General features: G+C 42.4%; 1 protein-coding gene across 1 annotated transcript in view; it reads left to right on the top strand.

The window, feature by feature from the left end:
* LOC144891699 (uncharacterized) overlaps nucleotides 1-17910 on the top strand; it is a 1187956-nt gene that overhangs the window by 33767 nt on the left and 1136279 nt on the right. The window lies entirely within an intron of this gene.

Here is a 17910-nt window from a genome sequence, read left to right as displayed (position 1 = left end):
TTAGCCCCTAATATTTGGTACATGCCTCGAGGCCCTCCACCATTCCACTGGTCGAGTCTGTACTCGTACCTTGATCATGCGACTCAAGTTGGACCTTGTTCAGCACGTGCTTTAAGCCCCGCCCACAGCGGTCTGCATTCTCGGAAGGACTCAGAGCTCAGTGGGCGTGCCTGGCTTTCGGAGGTGGGATCGCATGTTGGGTCTCTGTGATGTAAAGTTTTGTGGGTAAATTGAGTGAAGGGTATACTTAGCGTAAAGGATGGAAAGGTGAAGGGTGTGTAGAGGGCATAAACTGTAAATGCGATAAACTATGTAAAGGGTATATATATATATATATATATATATATATATATATATATATATATATACCCTTTACATAGCTTATACCATATATATATATATATATATATATATACCCTTTACATAGCTTATACCATATATATATATATATGTATATATATATATATATACTGTATATATATATATATATATATATATATATATATATATATATATATATATATATATATATATATAGTATAGTATAAGTTATGCAAAGGGTATAAATTATATATAAATGGTATAAGCTACATAAAGGAAATATAAATTATATATATATATGGTGTAAGCTATGCAAAGGGTATAAATAATTTATATATATATATATATATATATATATATATATATATATATATATATATATATATATATATATATATAAATAAATATAAATGGTATAAGCTATGTAAAGGGTATAAATTATATATATTTATGGTACAAGATATGTGAAGGGTATAAATTATATCTGAAGGGTATAAATTATATATATATATATATTTATATATATGGTATAAGCTATGTAAAGGGTATAAATTATATATATATATTGTACAAGATATGTAAAGGGTATAAATTATATGTATATATATATATATATATATATATATATATATATATATATATATATATATATATATATATATATATATATATATATATATAGGTATAAGTTATATATATATGGTATAAGTTATATATATATGGTATAAGTTATATATATATATGGTATAAGTTATATATATATATGGTATAAGTTATATATATGGTATAAGTTATATATAAAGGGTATAAGTTATATATAAAGAGTATAAACTATGTAAAGGGTATAAATTATATATAAATGGTATAAATTATATATAAATGGTAAAAGCTATGTAAAGGGTATAAATTATATATCAAGGGTATAAATTATATATAAATGGTACAAGCTATGTAAAGGGTATAAATTATATATAAATAGTATAAGCTATGTCAAGGGTATAAATTATATATAAATAGTATAAGCTATGTCGAGGGTATAAATTATATATAAATGGTAGAAGCTATGTCAAGGGTATAAACTATATATAAATGATGTAAAGAGTACATATACGATGTCGAGGCTGAAACGATGTAAAGGGGAGAAACTATTGGTACACATAAATGGGACAAATTATGTAAAAGGTATAAACTATATTTAAATGGTAAATATGATGTAAAAGGTATAAACTATATATGAATGGTAAAAATGATGTAAAGGGTAAATATATGATGTAAAAGGTATAAACTATATATAAATGATAAAAATGATGTAAAGGGTAAATATGTGACGTAAAAGGTATAAACTGTATATAAGCCAATATGAAGTCCGTCAAAAATGATGGGTTGGACATGTTTATTTGAGGGTACATTCGTGAGCATGCCAAAGTCTGAAGCCTCGGCCTAACATCATGTGTGCTTCTATCTTCTTTCTTTATGAGACATCCCACTGATGTAAATGAACACTCATTTTACTCTGCACGTGTTGCCCATTCCTTGCACGAAATTCAACCTCCCTGTGCCTTGTATTTATTGTTATATAAAACTAGAACAATGCGACTATGTCGCCAATATGCCTCCGCATAGTCCCACAACGGGTAGATGCCATCACTCTGCATATGTATGCGTAGGGGATCACGTTTGTGAAGTTTCATGTGATCGGATAAGGTTCGTTTTTCTATCCAAGATGGCTGCCAAACCACGTGGCCTATGACATAATTTTCAAACTATATGCAACAGTGCTGTTAGATGATATTTGTTAAATTTCGCATCAATAGGGTGAGCGGTTTCAGAGATATTAGCCGGCGAAGCCGGTGTTGTGAATGAACGCGTACGTATTACATTGAAAAACCAGATTTTGATGGATCCTTTGAGAATTTCAAGCTTTGACGCACCAAATCACTCAAGGGAGGCCGCCATCTTGCGGATGCGGAAGTATGCATAAAAAATTGAGAAAAAGTTCAATAGGAGTTTGTTTCACCCGTCTTTTTTTGATTCACCATCTTATGCACCTCTAATTTGTAATTAAAATACTTTAAAACCAACCTCGTTCCCCGGGCCCGCAGGGCCCTGGGTATCTTCAACGAAAATCGTCACCAAACACCGGAACCAATGAGATTCTAGGATTTGAAAAAATATTTCAAAAACCAAATCGCTCCATGGAGGCCGCCATCTTGCGGATGCGGAAGTATGCATAAAAATTGAGAAAAAGTTCAATAGGAGTTTGTTTCACACGTCTTTTTTTGATTCATAATCTTATGCACCTCTAATTTGTAATTAAAATACTTTAAGACCAACCTCCTTCCCCGGGCCCCCACGGGCCCTGGTTATCTTCAATGAATGGTTGGTTATCTTGGTGTATCTAGGCATAAGGAAGAACGCTATTGAAAATTCGGTCGCCACGTCAAAATCCAAGATGGCCGCCGCCATGTATGTCTGAACCTTCTGAGATGAATATCTTGAAAAATAAGCGAAGTACCAACTTCTAATTTGGTGTGTGGCTGTATCTCGGCATAAGGACGAACGCTATTGAAAATTGGTCGCCACGTCAAAATCCAAGATGGCCGCCACAATATATATGTCTGAAACTTGTGAGCGAAATATCTCGAAAAATAAGCGAAGTACCAACGTCTAATCTGGTGTGTGGGTGTATCTAGGCACAAGGAAGAACGCTGTTTAAAATCGGGTCGCCACGTCAAAAGCCAAAATGGCCGCCGCCATGTATGTCTGAAACTTGTGAGATGAATATCTTGAAAAATAAGCAAATTACCAACTTCTAATTTGGTGTGTGGGTGTATCTCGCCATAAGGAAGAACGCTATTGAAAATTGGGTCGCCACGTCAAAATCCAAGACAGCCGCCACCATATATATATCTGAACCTTGTGAGCGAAATATCTTGAAAAATAAGCGAAGTACCAACTTCTAATCTGGTGTGTGGGTGTATCTCGCCATAAGGAAGAACGCTATTGAAAATTGGGTCGCCACGTCAAAATCCAAGATGGCCGCCTCCATGTTTGTCTGACCCTTGTGAGCGAAATATTATATCATAGCATGTTTTCTGCGTGTTCCACTTTGTCAACTCACATCACTTCCCCGACGGGGGACCTAGGCGTAACGCTTGTTTGAGGTGACTTTTGACTTCTTTCCTGGAAGTCCTTGGTGTCCTTGCGTTTTATACCTATCCTGCCTCCCCCCAGGCCCTCTCCCTCCCACACATCTCCTGATGTCCCTGCTCTCAAATGTTGTGTTTGTGTGCTTCCTCCCCTTCTCTCCCCATCTTGTCGACCGCTCCCCTTTTTATATACTTTGTTTGCTTGTTTGTTTGATTTGTTTGTTTGGTAAATGTTAGCTCTTTCACGAGCCTCGAATCTGTATACAAAAAAAATAAAATAAAAAAAAAATAAATGAAAATCGTCATCAAACACCGGAACCAATGCGATTCGCGCATTTGAAAAAATATTTCAAAAAAGCTTATTACCGCGTTTCGGAGGCTGAAAACGCCATCAAATATTCTAAAATTGACGAAGAATTATTTTTTAGAAATCTCGCGACCGTAGGAGTTAGTTTTTCACGGCCGGAAATATCCGAAGTTGAGACGGAATTCACCGAATTAATCAAGAAGGAAGTTTTATAAATTTTAATCTCATCCAGAATGCAAATGGTGTCATTTTGAACTAGGTACGGTACCTACTACACCTACCTACTACCAACTACCCAACCTACTGATGCCATAGTGATGGGTAAAATAGTGGCAAGAGGCTTTGGCTTCGCCGGCTCATTGCGGCTTTGCAGTAGGGTACAAGTATTATTTAATATTTTAGTTCAATTCAATATGGCTGTCAAACCATGTGACCGATGATGTCATAAACGTAATATTTCAATACAAATGGTTCATAGATCATGTGCATGAAATTTCAGATTTTTAGTATAAGGAATTAGATTAAAACATTTTTGGCTGGTATACCACTTCACCTATGATGTCATCATTATCATGCTTTTGTTCCCCATTGGGAGTACTTGACAATGTGCCAAGTTTAAAAATTTTCCATTAAGCGGTTTCCAAGAAATATTTTTTTAATTATCTGCTTTTAATCCAAGATGGCTGCCGTACCACATGAGCTATGACGTCACAATTATAAAACATTCTGCATGGGTGTTATTCTTACGCTGAAAGTTTTGTCTCAATCGGACATATGGTTGCTGAGAAAAACGAGGTTCAGCCTGTACGGACAGACAACCCAAAAACATAATGCCTCCGCCGACTTTGTCTGCAGAGGCATAAAAACGCTTCTGTACACCACCCTTGAGGCTTCGTTTGCAGCCCACCATCTACAGTTTCAATAGAAGAGACATAATTACTCTTTTATGGAAAATGTTTTTCGAGATTGTTTTATCCTCAAAAATAGACTGTAGTGAACACACATTCGTGGTAAAAGATTGGCCTTTAAAACCTACCCTTATGAAGGGGGACAGACATCTGTATAAACATACAAAATTACATTGTATTTTACATGGTAGATGGTATAAATGTTGTAAAGGGTAAATATATGATGTAAAAGTTATAAACTATATATGTACTGTACTAGTATAAAGCCCGTCAAAAATGACGTGTTGGCACAGTTTTTGACGGTACAGCCACGTGAGCATGCCAAAATCTGAAGTCTGGGCCTCGTGTCAGGGGTGCTTATATCATCTTTATTTATTAGACATCCTACTGACGTAAATGAACACTCGTTTTACTCTGCGAGAATTGCACATCACGTGCAGCAAATTTCACCTCCCTGTTCCTTGTATTTATTGTGATTTAAAAAATACTGCTTCTGTACACCCACCTTGAGGCTCAGTTTTGCAAGCCACCGTCTACAATTGCAATGTAAGAGGCATAATTACTCTTCTTTTGGGTCTTCGGAGTCCTTGGGGTCTTTTGTGTCTTAGGAGTAATTTGGGGTCCACTGGGTCCTCGGGGTCTTTAAGGGGCTCCGGGGTCTTTTCGGTATTTTGGATTGTTTGGGGTCTTTCAGGTCTTTAAGGGTCTACAGGGTCTTTTCAGTCTTCTGGGTCTTTTTGATCTTTTCGGTCTTCGGGTTTTTTGGAGGTCTCATTGGTCTTTAAGGGTCTTTTGGATATTTTGGGGCTTGGGGTCTTTTCGGTCTTCTGGGTCTTTTCAATCTTTTCAGTAACCGGTATCTTTTGGGTCTTCGGGCTCTTTTCGGTCTTTGGGGTATTCAGGGTTTTTAAGGGTCTTTTGGGATTTTGTGGTCTTTTGGATCTTTAAGGGTCTTGGTGTCTTTGGGGTATTTTGGGTTTTCAGGGACTTGTCGGTCTTTTAAGTCCTCTGGGTCATTTGGGTCCTTGGGGTCTTCAGGGTATTTAAGGGTCTTTGGGGTATTTTGGGCCTTCAGGGTGTTTATGGATTTTCGGGGTCTTTAGAGTCTTCGTGATCTTTTGGGTCTTTAAGGATCTTGGGGCCTTTTGGGGTCTTTGGAATATTTTGGGTCTTTAACAGTCGTTTATAGTCTTCAGTGTCTTCGGGGTCTTCAGGGTATTTGGGGCCCATTGGGTCTTCAGGGTCTTTTGTGTCTTTGGGGTATTTTAGATCTTCAGAGTCCTTGGCGTGTCCTCTGAGTCCTTGGGGTATTTTTGGGTCATCTGTCATTTGGGTCCTTGGGGTTGTTTGGTTCTTTTGGATCCTCGGGGTATTTTGGGTCGTTGGGGTCTTCTGGTTCTTCATGGTCTTTTGTGTCCTTAACAGTCTACAGGACATTTTGGGTGTTTCGGGTCCATTCGGTCTTCGGGGTATTTTGGGTCCTCAGAGTCTTTTAACCGGTTGACACACAGTCGTGTTCAAAGATTGCCCCTTAAAGCCCCCACTTAAATCCCTCCTCAAGCACAACTCAAAGCCTTTAAAACCTAGCCTAATGAAGGGAGAAACACACACACACACACACACACACACACACACACACACACACACACACACACACACACACACACACACACACACACACACACAGTGTTTTATATGGTAGATATATTAAATGTAAAAGGTATAAACTATATATAAATGTAAAAAATGATGTAAAGGGTAAATATGGGATGTAAAATGTATTAACTATATATAAATGTTATAAACAACGAAAATGGTACAAACGGTTTAAAGGGTATAAACAACATATAAATTGTAAAAATGTTAGAAACAGTGGAAAATGGCATAAATGAAGTGAAGGGTATAAACTATATATAAATGGTAAAAATGGACTAAACAGTGTAAGTGGTCTAAATGGCATAAATGGTGTAAAAGTAATAAACAAAATACAAGAAGACGTCATGCGTACGACGATACTTGCAAAATCCACCTCCTCACCCCCACCCCAAAAAAAGTTTTCCATTGATGCAGCAAATTGTCCATTTCATGAAGATTAAAATTTACGATCTTGATCAAAGCTCGGGTCAACAGGAAGAAAAGTGACGATTTTTCAGATGAAAAATGATGATTTTAGAAGTTTGACCTTGAGTTGACCTTTGACCTTTTGACCTTATAAATAGGTGGTTTCCCAATTCAGTGAGGCAATACACAAATGCTGTTCTATTTTCAAGTCAATCGGATGAAAATTGATGGGTTTTCAGGTGAAAATTGATGATTTTGGAAGTTTGACCTAGAGTTGACCTTTGACCTTTTGACATCAAAAATAGTTGGTTTGAACTGCCCCCCCCCCCAAAAGTTTTCCAATGCTACAGCAAATTGTCCATTTCATGAAGATTAAAATTTACGATCTTGATCAAAGCTCAGGTCAACAGGATGAAAAGTGATGGTTTTTCAGATGAAAAGTGATGATTTTGGAAGTTTGACCTTGAGTTGATCTTTGACTGATTGACCTCAAAAATAGTATGTTTCCCAATTTAGTGACTCGATATGCAAATGCTGTTCAATTTTCAAGTCAATCGGTTCAGAATTGACGGCTTTTTAGATGAAAATTGATGACTTTTTTAATTTGACCTTGAGTTGACCTTTGACCTTTTGACCTCAAAAATAGTTAATTTTCCAATTTATTGACTCAATATACAAATGTTATTCAATTTTCAAGTCAATCGGATTTAAAATGGCGATTTTAGAAATTTGACCTCCAGGTGACCTTTGACCTCAAAATCAATAGCCTTCTCAATTGGGACGACCTATACAACTTGGTGAAGTGTTGTGACGATCGCTTTAGAATTGTGACCTGTAGGCCGGTGACAAACAGACAAACAAACAAACAGACAAACAGACAGAACCACAAACGCAACCGACCAATATACTTGAAAAATCTTCGATTTTGCAAGTAATAAATGGTATAAACGGTGTAAATGGTATGAACGATATAAAGGGTATAACTACATATAAATGGTACAACGAGTGTAAAGGGTATAATCTTTAAATAAATGGTGTAAATGGTGTCAATGGTATAAACGGTTTAAAGGGTATAAAGTGTATATAAATGGTACAAATGTTGTACACGGTATAAACTATATAAATAAACTCTGGAACAAACTCCCACACTCTCTTCATTGTTTTCCCTTCACTGTTGTTGTGCTTCCCTCTCTCTCTCCCCTATTGTCTCCTGCTCCCTTCATTATATGTGTTCGCTCTTACACGAGCCTCGACTTAGTATACAAAACATAATTGGTATCAATGATGTAAGGTTCATTACCGGGATATTTTGGGTCTTCTGGCTCTTTTCGGTCTTTAAGGTTCTTTGGGTCCTTCGGGTCTTCGGGGTATTCAGGGTCTTTAAGGGTCTTTTGGGTTTTAGTGGTCTTTTGGATCTTTAAGGGTCTTGTTGTCTTTGGGGTATTTTGGCTTTTCAGGGACTTGTCGGTCTTTTAAGTCCTCTGGGTCATTTCGAGATTGTAAGTTCGAGACATGGGTAATGAACGGAGAGCAGCAATGAAGGCTGGAAAGGGTGGAAATGCGAATGGTTCGGTGGATGTGCGGAGTATCGTTGAGAGAGAGGAAGACAAATGATGAATCGCGAAAGATGATGGGAATAGAGCCTGTGGTGGATGCTGTGAAGAGAAACAGGTTGAGATGGTTTGGTCATGTGTTGAGGAAGGATGAAAGTGACTGGTTGAGAAGAATGATGGAAATGAATGTAGAAGGAAGTAGAGGACGGGGAAGACCGAGAAAGACTTGGCTAAAGGTGGTGGAAGAAGAAATGCGGGCAAGGGGGTTAACAAGGGGAGATGTAGAAAATAGGGCAAAATGGAGAAGATTGTCATGGGGCCCGCAAGGCTAACCCCCGCTCTAGCAGGGAAAATGGCCTTTAAATGCCTGTTGTTGTTGTTGTTGTTGATGTAAGTGGAATAAATGGTATAAACGGTGTAAGAGGTATAAATGATGGAAATTGTAAAGTTGTGTACAGGGTATAAATGATACAGAAATGGTGTAAATTGTATAAATGATGTGAAGGATATAAACTGTATATTAATAGTACTAGCGTGACTCGGCGCGCTCCGCGCGACTCACCACACGTCGTTTCAGAGGGGTAGGCATCTTTGACCATTTCGGTGTCTTTTGGGTTTCATGGTGTTTTGGGTCTTCAGGGCCATTTGGGTCTTCAGGGTCTTTTGGATCCTCTGGGCCTTTCAGGGTATTTTGGGTATTTGAGGTGTTTTGGGTCTTCAGGGTCTTTTGGGTCTTTGGTGTCTTCAGAGGCTTTTGGTTCTTAAGGGTCTTCGGTGTCTTTTGGTTATTCTTGATCTTTAAGGGTCTTCGGGGTCTTTTGGGTCTTCAGGATATTTTTGGTCTTCGGGGTATTTTTGGGTCTTTGGGATCTTTTTGGTCTTCAGGGTCTTTTTGGTCTTCGGGGTATATTGGGTCTTTGGGGTCTTCGGGGTGTTTTGGGTGTTCGGGGTGTTTTGGGTGTTCGGCGTGTTTTGGGTGTTCGGCGTGTTTTGGGTCTTCGGGGTGTTTTGGGTCTTCGGGGTGTTTTGGGTCTTCGGGGTGTTTTGGGTCTTCGGGGTGTTTTGGATCTATGGGGTGTTTTGGGTCTTCGGGGTGTTTTGGGTCTTCGGGGTGTTTTGGGTCTTCGGGGTGTTTTGGGTCTTTTGGTATTTAGGGTCTTTTTGAGCCTCAGGGCCTTGAAGGGTATTTTGGGTCTTTGGGGGTCTTGGTGGTCTGAAGGGTCTTGGGGGAATTAAAGGGTCATCAAAGGTCTGAGGGATCTCAGCAGTCTTAACGCAATTAAGAGGGTGGTAATTTTATTTAAAGAAGAAGAAAACGTTTTCGTCGCATATAAACATACATTCATGGCGACATAACCATATATACGTTTGCTCTATTATAATAAGATAAATGGTACAAATGGTATAAACAGTGTAAGTGGTAAAATAGTGTAAATGGTATAAATGGTGTAAATAATACATACGATGTAAAGGGTATAAACTAGGTAAATGGTATAAAGTGTGTAAAGGGTATAACTCATGTAAAGGGTATAAATGGTGTAAATGTTATAAACAAGGTAAAGGGTATAAACTGTAAATGTTTTAAAATGTAAATTTTATGAATGGAGTAAAGGGTGTAAATGATATCAATGTTATAAACAGTGTAAATGTTATAAACCATGTAAATGGTGTAAACTGTGTAAATGTTACAAAGTGTAAATGTTATAAACAAGGTAAAGGGTATAAACTGTAAATGTTTTAAAATGTAAATTTTATGAATGGAGTAAAGGGTGTAAATGATATAAATGTTATAAACAGTGTAAATGTTATAAACCATGTAAATGGTGTAAACTGTGTAAATGTTACAAAGTGTAAATGTTATAAATGGTATAAAGGGTGTAAACAATGTACATTTTATAAACAGTGTAAATGTTATAAAGTGTAAATGTTATAAACCATGTAAATGCTATCAACTGTGGAAATATTACAAAGTTTAAATGTTACAAATGGTGTAAAGGGTGTAAACGATATCATCATCGTTATCATCGGGTCGATCTCGATCGGACTAAATAAAACTATATCAGATTATAAGTGTAAACTTAGTGTTTATAAACTTAAAACGATACAAGTAACAAGTGTAAATAAAATGATAAATGTTATAAAATATGTAAATGGTATAAACTGTATAAATGTTATAAAGTGTAAATCTTATTATAATAGAGCAAACAAATATATGGTCATGTTTATATGCGACCAAAACGTCTTCTTCTTCTTCAAACAAAATTAACACCCAAAACACAGTCCCACCCTTTAAGTCTTTGATGACCCTTTAAGTCCCCCAATACCCTTAAGACCACCAAGACCCCAAAATACCCTTAAAGACCCAAAAACTCAGCGGCTATATCACTTCCGGGTTCGGTTGCGAGAGGACGCTGGCGTTGCATATTCGCCGCTTCTCCGACTGGATGGATGTACAGGGTCCGCTTCTACCTTTCTGACCTGACATCTCACACCTGTCCTGCCTTTTCACACCCGCACGTGCCGCGTGTTCTCCGGCTGGATAACGGAATCTGCTTTTGATGGTACGGAATACGGAATTCGAAAGGCCCGCTCCCGTTGTTTGTGGCCGTGGCCTTGTTTGCCGGTGGCCTTGTTTGCCGCTGTGGTCTTGATTAGCGGCTGCAGTCGTTTGCCGCTGCGTTTGCCGCTGCGTTTGCCGCTGCGTTTGCCGCTTTGCCTCCTCGACCTTGGCCTCGTACTCGTCCCTTCGCTCCTGCCTGGCATGGCTCTGAAGTACTCCGCCGCAAGGCTTCTTCTGCTCAATACCCGCTCCACCCCATCATGCATCTCTGCCATCAAATCAAATGGACTCCTCCGACGACCCAGGTACATTCACCGTGGCTCCGGTCGCAAGTTTGTTTATTCGCAATCAGGTCACTCCATCCCCGTCCTCTGGTCGGCTCAGCGCACTCTCACTCTTCGTCCCAGCGCACCTGGTCACAGCAACCCACACGATCGCACCTCTTGCCTACGAACCCTGGCTAAATCACCTGAATTCATCCCTGCTGTTCAAAACAACATCAAGCTCACCCTGTTCAACACCCGGTCCCTCAACAATAAATGCCTCATCCTGAACGAATACATCCTGGATAACAAACTGGACTTTCTCTGTCTCACCGAAACCTGGCAACAACCTCTGGACTACTACACACTCAACCTCACCACACCCAGTGGATATTCCTACGTCAATAAACCACGCTCGGAGGGCCGAGGTGGTGGAATTGCCGTTATCCACCGTCAAGACATCAAGACCAACCTCATCTCCATCTCATCTGCTCCATCATTTGAACACCTGGCTTTAAAACTCTCTGGTCACACGCAGTCAGTCATGGCTGTCGTCTACCGCCCTCCCAAACCACACCCATCATTCCTGTCTGACTTCTCCTACTTTCTGACCCAGCTATGTTCCCTCTCCCCCTCAATCCTCCTCCTTGGTGATTTCAATATCCACATGGACTCCACTGACTCCACAATAACCACTGACTTCACTGATTTACTCACCTGCTTTAACCTCACTCAACATGTCGACTTTCCTACCCATATCCGTGGTCACATTTTGGACCTTGTCTGCTCCACTGGATTAAATTTGCACCATCTCTATGGCTCCGACCTCACCCTCTCTGACCACTTAGCCATCACTCTGACCATCAACATCCCCGCCCCAACACCAAGGCATTATCGCACAATCAACTTCCGTAAGCTAAACGCTCTTTCACCTACCTCATTCTCATCCACCCTCTCTGAAAAAATGTCCACTTCTCCCTTCATTGACCTCCACACCCCTTCCGACCTCACTGACTACTACAACCACACTCTCTCCTCCTGCCTTGACCAGCTTGCGCCTGTAAAAACCAAAACAGTTTCTTTCACCCATTCTGCTCCCTGGTTTACCCCTGAACTCCACCTGATGAAAACTCGTGCTCGCCAACTTGAAAGACTCCGCAATAAAACGGGTCTCACAGTTCACTCCCAAGCCTACAAGGACCACATACAACACTACAAAGATGCCCTCTCCCGCGCCCGCTCTGCCTACTACTCTCAAATTATCCACTCTGGCTCCGGAAACCCAAAAGCACTCTTCTCGACAATAAACAAACTCCTCCGCCCCCTGAACACCACCACCCAGTCATTCACAGTAGACAACTGCATCTCCTTCCTCTCTTTCTTCCAACGCAAAATTGACAACATCTACAACAGCTTGACCACCGCCGCACCCGCTCCCCCTCCAACCACCTGCCCCCCCTTGTCCTGCCATCCCCTGTCTCGGTTCTCCCCAATCTCTCCTACTGACCTCTCTGAACTCCTCATAGGAATGAAAACTGCCACCTGCACTCTTGACCCCATCCCCTCCAGCTTTGTCAAAGCCTCCCTCCCTGCTCTCTCTCCACTTATCATTGCAACAATAAACTCCTCCCTGTCTACAGGCATCGTCCCACCTTCCCTCAAAATTGCTGCTGTTACCCCCATTCTAAAAAAACCTGGTCTAAACCCTGACACCCTAAACAACTTCAGACCCATCTCCAACCTACCCTTTCTGTCAAAAGTTTTGGAACGCGCTGTAGCCACTCAACTCAAACATCATCTCTCTGCCAATAACTTGTATGAAACATTCCAATCCGGATTCCGCTCCAACCACAGTACTGAAACTGCTCTCCTCAAAATCACCAACGACCTTCTCCTCTCCTCTGACGCTGGCAACCTCAACATTCTCGTCCTCCTCGACCTCAGCGCTGCCTTTGACACCATCGATCACACTATCCTCCTCACCCGACTTGAATCCACCTTTAACGTCACCGGCACTGCCCTCTCTTGGATTAAATCATACCACTCTGACAGATGCCAGTTCATCTCCATCAATAACTGCAAATCCCCCACTGCTCCCCTCCCCCAAGGTGTCCCCCAAGGTTCAGTTCTTGGCCCCCTCCTCTTCATCCTTTACCTGTCCCCGCTCGGTCACTTAATCCGCCGTCATGGTCTCCAATTCCACTGCTTCGCTGATGACATCCAGCTTTTCATCTCCACCAAGTCCGTCTCCACCGACACCCACTCTATCCTGACAAACTGCATCACTGAAATAAAATCCTGGCTTCAAATCAACTTCCTCAAGCTTAACTGTGATAAATCTGAAATAATCATCATTGGCCCAAAAACGCTCACAAAATCCACCCATAACTTTGCCCTCAACATCGACGGTATCCCAGTATCCACCTCCCCTCACATCCGGAATCTTGGCGTCATCTTTGACCAAACCCTTTCCTTCGACAAATACACTAAACAGATCACAAAGTCAGCCTTCTTTCACCTGAAAAACATTGCCCGGCTCCGCTCATCCCTCTCCTCCACGGCTGCAGAAACCCTCATCCACGCCTTCATCACCTCCCGTCTGGACTACTGCAATAGCCTCCTCTATGGTTCACCCTCAAAAATCACCAATAAACTCCAATACATTCAGAACTCCGCTGCCCGTCTACTCACTCATTCCCGGACCCGTGACCACATCACCCCCGTCCTTTACAAGCTTCACTGGCTCCCCATCCCCCAGAGAATCCAGTACAAAATCCTCCTCTTGACATACAAAGCCCTCCATAACCTGGCCCCATCCTACCTGGCTGACCTCCTCTCCAGACACACTCCCACCCGCAACCTCCGCTCTGCTGGTACCAACCTCCTGACCCCCTCCATCCGGACCAAATTCAGATCCTGGGGGGACAGGGCCTTCTCCATTGCTGCTCCCACCCTCTGGAACTCACTACCTCACACCATCAGAGACTCCTCCTCACTCACCACATTCAAAACATCACTAAAGACCCACCTGTTCAACGCTGCATTCAACATTCAACCCACAGCATTTAACCCCTGACTATCTCTTCTCCTTCTCCCTCCTTTTGCTTTAAATATTTCCCTATTGATTCTTGTCTTGTCTTTTTGATTCTTGTCTTATATATATGCCGTATATCGCTGCTGTTTGTTTTCTTGATTCTTGTCTTTTTGCAATTGTTGTTTTCATGTATTGTTATGCATTATGTTTTCCACTCTGTCAAAGCGCCTTTGGGCTTCTGGAAAAGCGCTATACAAAATAAATGAATTATTATTATTATTATTAAAATATCCCGAAGACCCAAAACACCCAAAAGCCCCTGAAGATGCAAAAGACCCTGAAGACCCCAAAGACCCAGAAGTCCCCAAAGACCCAAAATACCTTTAAAGGCCCTGAGGATCCAAAAGACCGTGAAGACCCAAATGGCCCGGAAGACCCAAAATACCCTGAAGACCCAAAACACCCCGAAGTCCCAAAACACCCCAAAGTCCCAAAACACCACGAAGACCCAAAACACCCTGAAGACCCAAAACACCCCGAAGACCCAAAACACCCCGAAGACCCAAAACACCCCGAAGACCCAAAACACCCCGAAGACCCAAAACACCCTGAAGACCCAAAAGACCCCGAAGACCCAAAACACCCCAAAGACCCAAAACACACGGAAGACCCAAAACACCCCAAAGACCCAAAACACCCCGAAGACCCAAAACACCCCGAAGACCCAAAACACCCTGAAGACCCAAAACACACCGAATACCCTAAACACATCGAAGACCCAAAACACCCTGAAGACCACAAATACCCTTAAAGACCATGAAGACCCAAAACACCCCAAAGACCCAAAATACCCTTAAAGGCCCAGAGGACCCAAAAGACCCCAAAGACCCAAAAGATCCTTAAAGACTCAGAGGAACCAAAAGACCCTTAAGACCCAAAAGCCCCTGAAGACCCAAAAGACCCTGAAGACCCAAAAGTCCCCAAAGACCACGAAGACCCCAAAGACCCAAAACACCCCAAAGACCCAAAACACCCCAAAGACCCAAAACACCCCAACGACCCAAAACACCCCAAAGACCCAAAACACCCCAAAGACCCAAAACACCCCAAAGACCCAAAACACCCCAAAGACCCAAAATACCCTTAAAGGCCCAGAGGATCCAAAAGACCCTGAAGACCCAAATGGCCCTCAAGATCTAAAACACCATGAAGACTCAAAAGACCCTGAAGACCCAAAAGACACCGAAATGGTCAAAGATGCCTATCCATCTGAAACGACGTGTGGTGAGGTGTGCGGAGCACGGTACGCGAGTGTTATAAATGGTGCAAACTGTAAAGGGTGTAAACGGTGTAACTGTTATAAGCAGCGTAAATGTTATAAACTATGTAAATGGTATAAACTGTTTAAATGTTATAAATGATGTAAAGGGTGTAAACAATGTAAATGTTATAAACTGTGTAAATGTTAATTGTAAATGTTATAAATAAAATGGTGTAAACGATATATATGTTATAAACGGTGTAAATGTTATTAAACCATCTAAATGTTATGAACTGAGTAAATGTATAAAGTGCAATTGTTATAAATGGTGTGAATTGTGTAAACTATATTAATGTTATAAACCGTGTAAATGCTATAAACCATGTAAATGGTATAAACTGTTTAAATGTTATGAAGTGTAAATGTTATAAACAGTGTAAAGGCTATTAAAGGTTTATAGGGTAAATCACCAATCGGAGCGTAAAAACTCTTTGGCGGGAAAATTCCCAACTGAGTTTACATTGCGGGAGAATGCGCATGTTTTGAATGTTTTTTTTTTGCTCTCCATTACTAAACCCGAGACCATAAATGGCGATCATTATTTCCACGTGACGCTCCTTTCTATTCCTGTTTTCTATTCCCTTTGCTGTTTTTCCTGAAATTTCCCACATCCCCATGCCTTCGCGCTTGAAGCGTGTGGGACGTCATTACGTATCGTCGCTCGAATCCACGCACTTGGTACTTGGCACATAGTACGTACGGACGCAATCCCACTCGTACAAGGAAAAAAAAAAAACTCGGTAGCGCAGGGGGTGACATTGGATGGAGTATTGAAGTCGGTAAAACATGATGGGAGTGTAAAAACGAATGCTACCTTTCCACCGGCAAAGCGTGCCGTGAGCTCACGATACAGCAATGCACTGCGCAAGCGTGCCGTGAGCTCGCGATACAGGTAATAGGTATGCACTGCGCAAGCGTGCCGTGAGCTCACGATACAGCTATGCACTGCGCAAGCGTGCCGTGAGCTCGCGATACAGCTATGCACTGCGCAAGCGTGCCGTGAGCTCACGATACAGCTATGCACTGCGAAAGCGTGCCGTGAGCTCGCGATACAGCAATGCACTGAGCAAGCGTGCCGTGAGCTCGCGATACAGCTATGCACTGCGAAAGCGTGCCGTGAGCTCGCGATACAGCTATGCACTGCGCAAGCGTGCCGTGAGCTCACGATACAGCTATGCACTGCGCAAGCGTGCCGTGAGCTCGCGATACAGCTATGCACTGCGCAAGCGTGCCGTGAGCTCACGATACAGCTATGCACTGCGAAAGCGTGCCGTGAGCTCGCGATACAGCAATGCACTGAGCAAGCGTGCCGTGAGCTCGCGATACAGCTATGCACTGCGCAAGCGTGCCGTGAGCTCGCGATACAGCTATGCACTGCGCAAGCGTGCCGTGAGCTCGCGATACAGCTATGCACTGCGCAAGCGTGCCGTGAGGCGGTCCCACGCCGTGCAAATTAGCGCACGACTTTGCTCGATACTGCGTTATTATTTGTGGAAATCCATCATAAGAAAAGAAACCGTTTTTAATGTATCTCTATTTTTACTTCCTTTGTTCTCACCGACACGCTCGCGTTGTTGGAACCAACGAAACCCCCGACAGGCGGCGCACGGAGCTCGAAACACATGGATCAGATTTGGAACTCCTCCTCTTCCCCCCCCCCCCCGTTCCTCTCCTCCCCCTCCCCCCTCCCTCCCCCTTCCTCTCCCCCCCCCTTTCACCTTCCCCGGTTAATACCCGTATTAACTCACCCAACACACCATGACTTCAGCGCCGAACCGGCTCCTGGACCGGAACGTCACGCATGCGGTCTACCTGCCTCCGGCACGCAGCGAATGAGTTAAACAAGGTGTCTGACACGTGTCACCTTCCCGAGACCGAATGTAAGCGCCATTGTCCATCACGGAACGTTCCACCATCTTTTTGCATCTCAGTGCGGGATGAGCGCAACGCTCTCCGAAAAGATCCTCGGCGTGTCCCGACCGGCAATGTGGATCCCAGGCGAAGGCGCGGTTCGGTTCGGTTCGGGGCCGGACGGATTATGCACTGACACGCTGGGCTGGGCCGGCTCGGTTTCGCCACGCGGGGGTTGCGGGTTGGGTGGGACCGGACGAGGGCGTGGGAAGCTCCAGCATTGCGGATCGGAGCCATTTGGGCAGAGGCTGGAATCCTGGATCGAGGATCGTCCCACCGAGTGGCGCCAAGGGAGCTTGGATAGGCTGGAAAACGCGGGTCCCGCTTCCTTCCCCGAACCGATCATAAACCGATCAGCCACGATCGGTCCGTGGATCGTTGCCTCCTCGGTTTGATCAATAAAATCAAAAAAATCCGAGACGAAACGCGCGAATCAAACGAGGATTCGGAGGGAAAAGTCTAATTATTTAACCAAGTTGTGTCGTTCATGGACGATTGACGTTCACTCACCTCGTCACCTCC

Source organism: Myxine glutinosa, chromosome 4 (genome assembly GCF_964187855.1).
Source record: "Myxine glutinosa chromosome 4, kmMyxGlut1.1, whole genome shotgun sequence".
In the NCBI taxonomy this organism is placed as follows: domain Eukaryota; kingdom Metazoa; phylum Chordata; class Myxini; order Myxiniformes; family Myxinidae; genus Myxine; species Myxine glutinosa.
The sequence above is the reverse complement of the archived record's forward strand: the minus strand, read 5'-3'. Positions and strand labels throughout refer to the sequence as shown.